Source organism: Octopus sinensis, linkage group LG14, assembly GCF_006345805.1.
Source record: "Octopus sinensis linkage group LG14, ASM634580v1, whole genome shotgun sequence".
Classification (NCBI taxonomy): Eukaryota; Metazoa; Mollusca; class Cephalopoda; order Octopoda; family Octopodidae; genus Octopus; species Octopus sinensis.
In genome coordinates, this window is record NC_043010.1 from 29,297,960 (window position 1) to 29,308,052 (window position 10,093).

General features: G+C 36.4%; 1 protein-coding gene across 1 annotated transcript in view; it reads left to right on the forward strand.

The window, feature by feature from the left end:
- Positions 1-2,223: 2,223 nt before the first annotated feature.
- Positions 2,224-10,093, forward strand: part of LOC115218768 (zinc finger protein 2-like) — a 34,568-nt gene continuing 26,698 nt past the window's right edge. Inside the window, exon 1 of the mRNA XM_029788697.2 lies at positions 2,224-2,459. The gene's annotated coding sequence lies outside the window, so the exon portion shown is untranslated. The remainder of the gene's footprint in view (positions 2,460-10,093) is intronic.

Below are 10,093 nucleotides of genomic sequence, written 5' to 3' on the forward strand. Positions count from 1 at the left end.
ATCTGCATCCACTTCGGTATCTTCCTCAGCAGTAGTATTTTCTTCAGGAAATACATCTTCAAAAGACATCTGAAGGCCATTTTCTGGTGGTATTAAAATAGGAAGATCATCATCGTTGAGTGGTACTGGTCTTCTTGCTGATTCCAAGCTGGGATACACAATCTTATGCTTGGTCTTTACAGTAAACCCACATACATTAACGTTGCAGAAATAACAGTCCATGAAGTGATCCTTTGGTTCTCTCCATATCATAGGTATTGCAAACGGCATTGCTCTCTTCCTCTTATTTAGCCAATCCCCAAGTCCATTTGAAGAAGCTGAGCAGATGATGTACAGGGCCCAACTCTTATCTTGATCCCCGAGAGAGCAGCCAAAGTATAACTGGTAGATCTTCTTGATTTCACTTGTGATGGCACGTTGCTAAGCTTTGGTGGTAAATGAACCACAGACACTGACAAAATATATCAGGACTGTTCTTGCAATGCCTTGACATCCTGTGTAGAATTTGATGTTGACGATGATTTGGCACTTTAAACAGAAAGTAAAATTTATGAAAAGAAAAGGTTATGAAAACATAAATTTACAAAATGAATACAAATAGTTATAAAACAGAAGTCAGACGTTTACGTGTAGCGATACTGTTGATGAGAGTTATATACCTCTCTTATCAGAAAAACTGTGCCTGATAGAAGGAAACCAATTACATTTTTGAAATCCACGGACAAAACTACATATAAAACACCATATAATATCCCTGATGAAAATTTGCTGTTGACCAGTGTAATGGGAGAAGGAGATACTCCACAAATATCTAAACCTTCTTGCCCATTATATACTAAACACTATCGATTCAATCTACACTCTGTTTCACAACTGGAAGGAAACAGTATTTATATGAAATTCTTAATAAGTTCTTGATATTGTTGAAATCAACATACTTGGTTAGCCGCAACAGCTCAATATTGTTGAGTTAATGACAAATATTGCTTTTCCCTGGCGGCATAATTATTACTTGTTTCAAAATTAGATTATCTTTGCATTAAATACGTTAATCCTAATACAACAATTTTCTGAATAGTTTAGTCACGTAGAAGGGGTTGCGCATATGATTTTTTGTAGACTTTCCAAAACTAGTGAGGGTGATGCGCTTGATAATCACCTTGACCATTTACAAGAAATAAGAACTAGATTTGCTTCAGATCACATCCTGCTAATTTAGAAAAGGACACATACATAGGCGCAGGAGTGGCTGTGCGGTAAGTAGCTTGCTAACCAACCACATGGTTCCGGGTTCAGTCCCACTGCGTGACATCTTGGGCAAGTGTCTTCTACTATAGCCCCGGGCCGACCAATGCCTTGTGAGTGGATTTGGTAGATGGAAACTGAAAGAAGCCTGTCGCATATATATATATATATATAATATATATATATATATATATATATATATATATAAATATATATATATATATGTACATGTGTGTGTATATGTTTGTGTGTCTGTGTTTGTCCCTCTAGCATTGCTTGACAACCGATGCTGGTGTGTTTACGTCCCCGTCACTTAGCGGTTCGGCAAAAGAGAGACCGATAGAATAAATACTGGGCTTACAAAGTATAAGTCCCGGGGTCGAGTTGCTCGACTAAAGGCGGTGCTCCAGCATGGCCGCAGTCAAATGACTGAAACAAGTAAAAGAGTAGAATAAAAGAGTAGATTAATATGATTTTAAATGCATTTTTGTGCGGTTGAGGAAGGGAAACAAGTTGATGGCTGTTGGAACACATTTATAGACCTGAAGCAGTAGGGCGGACCTGGTGCTAAACAACATAAATTTGTTCTCTCGATAACAGATTTATTCTGTAAGGTATTTTATTGATCAAGTCGCCTTAAATGAGGATATAGCAGCTCATTGTTTATCTCAAATCAAAACCGTAATAACTGCCGCCTCGACTCATCTGAAATTATTAACCGAACATTTCTTTCGATTAAATCATTTAAATGTAATCATTTCTAAAAGTGTCTGAGTTCCATACTCAACATTAAACATTTTATCACACTCTACCCGCTCTTCGATGTAACTGGAAACACAGGGAGATTAGATAATAATTCTTGCGTAATTGGCAAAAACATTTGTAAAATGTCCGTCCGATATTACGATCACTTTAACCACTTAAGTTCATATAGAAATAACAGAGAAAAGACGGCGATAGAATTTGTTAGATGACGACTTCCCAGCTTACTCTAGCTACAGTCGATTCTCGCTATCTGTCGCAAGCGGTGGACATTTTGTACAGACGGCTTATTCTTTAACCATACACCGTTTTCACCTCACTGTGTATGTTTGTGAGTACTTGACTCTTGTTATCATCATCATCATTACTGTCGTTATAATGGTCTTAGGCAAGGAATGAACTCCACTATGTTTCATTCTCGTTCTTCTAAAAATTTAGTGCTTTTAACCTATGTAAGCAACAATTATTCTAATTTTTATTGTGGTTATTGTTGTCGAAGTTAAATGTAAAATTGTTTTTCCTTTCATTTGACATTCCTCAAACTGAGCATTTAAGATCCCCCATTCACACACATAAATACATACACATATTCATACATATATATATATATATATATATATATATATATATATGTGTGTGTGTGTGTATGTATCTTTCTCTATCTTTTGTATATATACAAAATTTAGATTCTGCATTTTCCAGTGCTCATATTCACATGTATTTTCTAATACGATGCCATCATAACTATGTACACGCAAGATATTGTCATGTAAATGTCTTGACAATTATTTGATCTTGGCAAAATAATAAATAAACAAAAAGAAGCCGCTCCCCAGACGTAGGCGTGTTCATGCTCATAGCATCGTAATTACTATAGACTCTTCAACTTAAACTGTTAATGTTGTTATATATATAATCAAGTTGTTCAAAATACACACATACATAAACACTCTCTGTATACGTATTTCATATAAGTAGTTTTTTTTATAGCTCTACGACTGTTTGTTTTGTAAATATTTGACTTCATGTTTATAGTTTACATTTGAGTCATATAAATGCAATTAACGTTGTTATGGAGCTAAACAATTATTAATATGTTCGTATATGTATAAACTTCATCATTTCATGTCTTACATCGCATGTCTTATCCATTCGTTCACTGACAAATCTTTTATCCTCTGTTAAATTGCCAGGTAATTCACTCGCGAACATTTAATCATGTATACAGCATTGTTTCCGACTTAGACACAAGGCCTGGAATTTGCTGCTAAGGGTATACTCGATTAAATTAACTCTTGTACTTAAGTGGAACTTTATTTTATTGACTCCGAAAAGATAAAAAGCAAATTGTCCTCGACAAGATTTGAACATTCTCCCCGATGCTACCAATCTTATCAGAAGTATAGATATCCTTTGTCTTGTGTCCGGTCCACCCGTGATTTTATTTTTATATATGTATATATATATAAATAAAAAAACAATTGCAGCATGGAAGGTGTTTATAAGCAATTTAAAAACACACGTAAACCATTAGATTCACTTCAACATTATAATTTAAATCTCCAAAATATTTTCGTCGCTTTGAGACCGCGACCTGTTCACTGACAAAATCCCAAACGGGAACGTGAAACTCCGAGTAACAGATTTTGTTATATTTCTGCTGCTTTTAAATAAAGTATATATATATATATATATATATATAGAGAGAGAGAGAGAGAGAGAGAGAGAGAGAGCACTAGTTCTCGGACGTTTTTTTTTTTTTACATGCTGACCACTGGTTCAAACTGGTATTATTCAGTATTAATTTCTACCCTTATTATACACACACATATATATTTATATATATACACAAAATTCAGTAGGTATTCAAATGTATGTGTGTGTGAAGCTCCTGTAGCTTTCATACCAACATTGATTGTGAACTTAACCCAGCCTTTTGTTTATTATTGTTTTGTTCTTCGCCATATGTTTATGTGTTTGCAAGCTCTAAGTCTTAAAAAACACTTCGTATTTTTGTCGAGATGACATTTACACCTGTTCTTTAAATTAGTCTAACGATGTAGTTATAATCTATTATCGCACCATACTGGACTGTTTCGTCTTTCGTCTAGTAACTAACAATTTCGCGTTTTCACTCTCACTCTTTTTTACTCTTTACTTTCACTTGACGCCCACCTATAATAACCAAAGGGAAAGCCTTCTGTGTAGTTACTCGACCTGTCAGAAATAGGAACTAAATCTCCAGTCACTCTTCTTTCCTGAAGTGGACGAGCATTGGCTACAAATTCTCATTGCTATAGTAAACAATGCTTCCTTCATTTTTTTGTAAAATTATAATTACTATAAAATATTATCTTCATTTGTTTCAAGGCTTACTTCTTGAGCATTATATGATTGATATAATTCTCCTTCGCTTTTAAACTAATTTATTAGTTTCGTCTTATTTGAAATACTTTTGAAAAGAAATAGGCACTAAGGATGCGGGATTACTTGAGTTAGTCTAAGGATATTTTACTACTATTTCTAGTCGTCAAAGCGCCTGTCCTTTTCGTATTTTTCGAATCAATATCAATGGGAAATATCTTTAATTATTTTATTACTTTCGATCTTTATTAAAATGTTTATTAGTTAATTCAGTGCTTGTTTCTGCGTTTGAACTGCTTTGCTGAAAAGTGAAACTGTTATTACCTGTGATGTGAAACTGATTTTGAACTTAAATTGTTTGCGTTTTTATTGTTCCTTAAATGTTCCAACTGTTAATAAGAATAAAAGAAGTATGGTTTAGGGGAATGAGTGTTAACACATCTAATGCATTAACAAGCTTACTAGAAATAAATATTATTTCCGTTTTGGGGAAAATCAGTTTTAATTTTCCTGGCAAATGTTGAAGATATTTTCCGACATTTGGTTTTATTCTGCCCTCATCAGCGGACCATATGGGTAGTAGAGTAGGTGGAGTGGGGAAGGTTCAGCCCCGGACAGCTCTTTTATTGGATCGGCTTGTATAAGCTTAGTGAGGATGGGGGGAAAACCCGAGGGCTGCACCAAGCAGCACCCACTGTAGTTACACCACTTCATATTTGCTGAAGTAGCGCTAAAAAATGACGCATGCTACCTATATTTCCTTCGCTGCACCTCGCCGAGCTGCAGATTAGCAGAATTGTATGTGTCGGACAAAATGCCTTGTGGTATTTGTTCTAGCGCTACTACATTCTGAGTTCGAATCTCATAGAAATCAACGTTTGCCTTTCATACTTCTGGGGTTGGTTAGAAATGATGTACCAATCAAATACTGATCAAATACCGATTGTTCTCCCTCCTCATATTTTTAGCCTTATGCTTATTTAGGAAAATATATAGGTCGAGCAGTGAGTTGACAAAATTGGTACTGCAACAAGCAACATACTTTCTCAGTAACAACATTCTGACCAGGGCAGTACTTTTGGGTCTGTTGTATAAGCCTGTATACAAGGGGGTGCCGAAAAGTTCTTGGCTTTGGGTAAAAGAAAATACAAGACAATCAGTTAATTATGATTTTATTCAACGTATTCCTCTCTCAGATTCACACATTTATTGCAGTGGCCCTGTAAAAGAACTTGGAAGGTTGAGCGTTCAACCAGGTCTTTTGCAACACCCTTAAAGCCAAGAACTTTTCAGCACTCCCTCATAGATAGGTGGTGAGGAGGGAAATGCCATGACTATCCTGGGTAGCACACACTCTAGCTATAAACACTATTTAGTTGCAGCCCTTTATGTTCAAATACTGCCAAAGTCAACTTCCCCTTTTATCCTTTGCGGTGGGTTTTGGTAAAATAAAGGAGCTGTCAGCTACAAGTATCAGTGTGATTCACAATGTCCTTTATTCTACCATTAATAAAAAGAAAGTTCATAGCCTTGTGCCTATATGAGAAATTAAGGATCTTTACCTTTTGACTGGCAGATTTAGAAAATAATTTTTTGTAAGTAAACACTTTCAAACTTCGTATACCGGTAGAATGTGTCATATAAAACATTTTTTACTCTTAGCGTTTTTGAGAAAATTTTATGTTTACAAAGTTATTTCATTTTAAAGTTGTTGTATTTCGGTAATTTCAACCAATCAATGACGGGTATTCAGCTGAATAAAATTACTGTTGTTGTTTGTCAACAACAACTTCCGGTGGTGTATGTTTCATTTGTCACTGTTATTTGACATATTTCATCTCAATTACGTTTGTATTAATAAACAAGTGTATCTGAAGCATGGCACCACCATAATCATTTGTGCTTCGTTTTTCATTTTTTTCCGTAACTCTAACCCTAAAACCCTAACCCTAAAACCTTAAAGCTAAAACCAATACAAACGCACGAACGATGTCATAAATAACAGTGACAAACGAAATATACACTGCCGATAGTTGTTGTTGACAAACAACACCTGTAATTTTATTCAGCTGAATACATGTCATTGATTGGTTGAAATTACTGAAAAACAAGAACTTTAACAAGAAATAACTTTGTAAACGTAAACTTTTCTTAAAAACATTAAGAGTAAAAGATGTTTTATATGACACATTCTGCCAGTATGTGAAGTTTCAAAGTGTTTACTTACAAAAGATTATTTTCTAATTCTGTAGGTCAAAAGGTAAAGATCCGAAATTAATAATATTTAAGACAGGCCTTGTAGTATCAGAGGTTTGAGACTTGATTTTAGTTTCTGGTCAAAACTACTTCATTTTTACAACCTTTATTTTCCCTCTTCCCTAAATATATGGTAGCCTTACGATTATTTGTTATTTGTAAAGCACATGCATGGCTGTGTGGTTAAGAAGCCTGCTTCCCAGTCATTGTGGTCTTGGAATCAGTTTCACTGTGCAGCACCCTAGGAAAGTATCTTCAATTATAGCTCCAGGCCAATCAAAAATCTTGTCAGTGGATTTGGTAGACAGAAACTGAAAGAAGCCTGCTGTGTATATGCATATGTATGTGTGTTTGTATGTACCCTTATCTTGACATCATATGTAAATGAGCATCATCATTGTACAAGCAGACAGACCATAGGGAAATATTTCCTTGCTTAGAAACAGGTGAGGGTTGTCAACAGGAAAGGAATCTGGGTGTAGAAAATCTGTCTCAACAAATCCTGTCTCACTCATGCAAGCATGGAAATGTGGATGTTAAATAATGGTGATGATGATTTGCTTTTTTTTGTTAGAGGTTTGTTAATATAAGTGACTCTCACCTCTCAGCATTTCTGACTTTGTGTCTAAGTTAGAGATATTATTACAGTCAAAAAGCAGCAGAAATTGTGAGTTAAAAAAACAAAACAAAAAACTAAATGCCTCATCTAGTACATTCAGAATCTGAGGACGCTGGTGATAGTATGTGTTGGTAACAATTAGTTTAAAAAAGAGTTTGTAGAATAAGTTCAATTTACTGCACGGAGTGATGGTTTTACGTGTAGGTGGAGCCAGTTTTTGAGATAAAAAGATGCACATTGGGATTTTAATTTTCAAAATTTTTTGAATTTAATCAAGTTTCCATAAGGGCAAGATTACAGGCGACATCTTGAAGTGCAAAGTTCCATAATCTGAATTTTCATAACACAGGGCTGTATGTATGTGTGTTTGTGTGTGTGTATATGTATAGTACAAAGTAAGATAGGGAACAAACCAAATTTGTTTCTCCATTTTCTTATTTGTATTATATATATATGTATGTATATATATATGTATATATATATGTATGTATATATATGTATGTATATATATGTATGTATATATATGTATGTATATATATGTATGTATATATATATATATATATATGTATGTATATATATATATGACTGATCTGGGCTGTATCAGTGATGTTTACTCCCCAATACACTTTATCGGACATAACATTTGGCGCTCCTGATGTCTTAGCAGCAATAAAGGAAATGAAGCATAATTCAGCAGTAGGTCCTGATAGGTTCCCTGCTTGTGTTTTGAAGATGTGTCAAAACCAACTTGCACCCCCTCTAGCCAATCTGTGGCGGAACTCACTGGATGCTGGATATATACCAGAGGACCTTCTATCCCAGTCTGTTGTCCCAGTTTTCAAAAAAGGAAACAAATCGCTTGCCGTGAATTACCGTCCAATCTCACTCACCTCTCATATCATCAAGGTATTTGAGAGGGTGCTGAGATCGCGTATGACTCACTTCCTTGAGAGTCATAATATGCTGAACCCCAACCAGCATGGATTCCGTAATGGGAGAGATTGCCTGACGCAGCTACTGCATCATTTTGATGACATTTTGAGAGCCTTGGGAGAAGGTTCCAACACTGATGTCATCTACCTTGATTTCAGCAAGGCCTTTGACAGGGTTGATCATAAGATCCTTCTGAGAAAGCTGTCCAATATTGGTGTCACTGGAAAGTTGCTGCAGTGGATCAAGTGCTTCCTGTCTAACAGAACCCAACATGTTGTAGTCGAAGGAGTCAAATCCAGCCCAGCCAAAGTCAGCAGTGGTGTCCCACAAGGCACTGTGTTGGGCCCACTTCTCTTCATCATCTACATAAATGATATTAATGATACCATCAAACACAGTAACATCAGAACCTTCGCTGATGACTCCAAGCTCCAGAAGGTCATCAATGGCGTGGATGACCGAATAAACCTTCAGTCAGACCTACTGGCTGTTGTCCAATGGGCGGAAAAGAATAACATGTTGCTAAATGAAGACAAATTTGAACTGATCCACTTTGGAAGGGAGGACGCTCTGAAACTCCCATACTCTCTTCATTCTGGAGAAATTCTCATGGCATCCAACAACATCAGAGACCTGGGAGTAACAGTGGACAACAACATAAGCTGGGCTACACATATAAGCAGCAAAGTTGACATGGCCCGCAGAATGTGTTCCTGGATTCTCAGAACCTTCCAGTCGAGAGATTCCCACACTATTATCCTTCTCTTCTCCACTTTTGCCCGACCCCACCTTGAATACTGCTGTCCGCTGTGGTCTCCCTACACAAAACAAAATATTATGAGAATTGAAGCTCCCCAAAGGTCAATCACAAAAAAGATAGATGGCATGTCAGACCTTGACTACTGGGGTAGACTAGAGAAGCTGAAATTGTATTCACTCCAACGACGCCGTGAACGCTACATTATCTGTATGATGTGGAAAATATTCCACCCGCACTGTCCGAATGATGTTAGCATCACCTTCAAAGTGCATCCAAGGCTTGGACCACGTGCCATCCGTCCACAACAAAAATCTAAATCGCATCACATAACGACAATACGGCACAACTATTTCACCTCAATTGGACCTGCTCTCTTCAACATTACACCAGGGCACGTCAAAAAAGAAACTGACCACACAAAATTCAAGAAGTCTTTGGACAAATTCCTTCAAACAGTACCGGACAAACCACCCACACCTGGATATGTCTCCGCAAACAATAACTCTCTGCTCGAATGGGCCTTGGTGCCCAAATCCTGAACTGAAAGACTTCACCAGGTGGTGCTATTAAGTTAGACATGGCCTGGGCCAATACTGGCCAAAACCTTTCTAAGTTATTCTAAGTTATATATGTATGTATATATATATATATATATATTATATATATATATATATATATATATATATATATATATATATATATATAAAAGGTCGACTTAGCCTTTTATCCTTTCGGGGTCAATAAATTAAGTACCAGTTACGCACTGGGGTTGATATACTCGACTTAATCTCTTTGTTTGTCCCCTTGTGGGCAATAAAGAAATAAGAAGAATTCCATGCTGCCGATTACGTCTTATATCTTGAATAGCCGTGTTGAGTCGTTCCATCTGTTTTGACTGTTTGGATCCATTCAAACAATTTGTAATGGATAATCCCTTCCCAGTCCCACCATACACACAACATCGTTTTGCATGGATGAAGATCTTGTTTAATGCATGTTACTTGTCTGCCAGGGCTAAGCCATTCCTTATGCTGCTTCATATTGATGTACAGGCACCATTTTTCTTCGTCAGCAACGAGTCAGTAAAGAAATTGTTGCTTGTGTCCATGAGTTGAGTGTTGACGAGCAAGCAAACCGGCGGAGATTATGGCTTG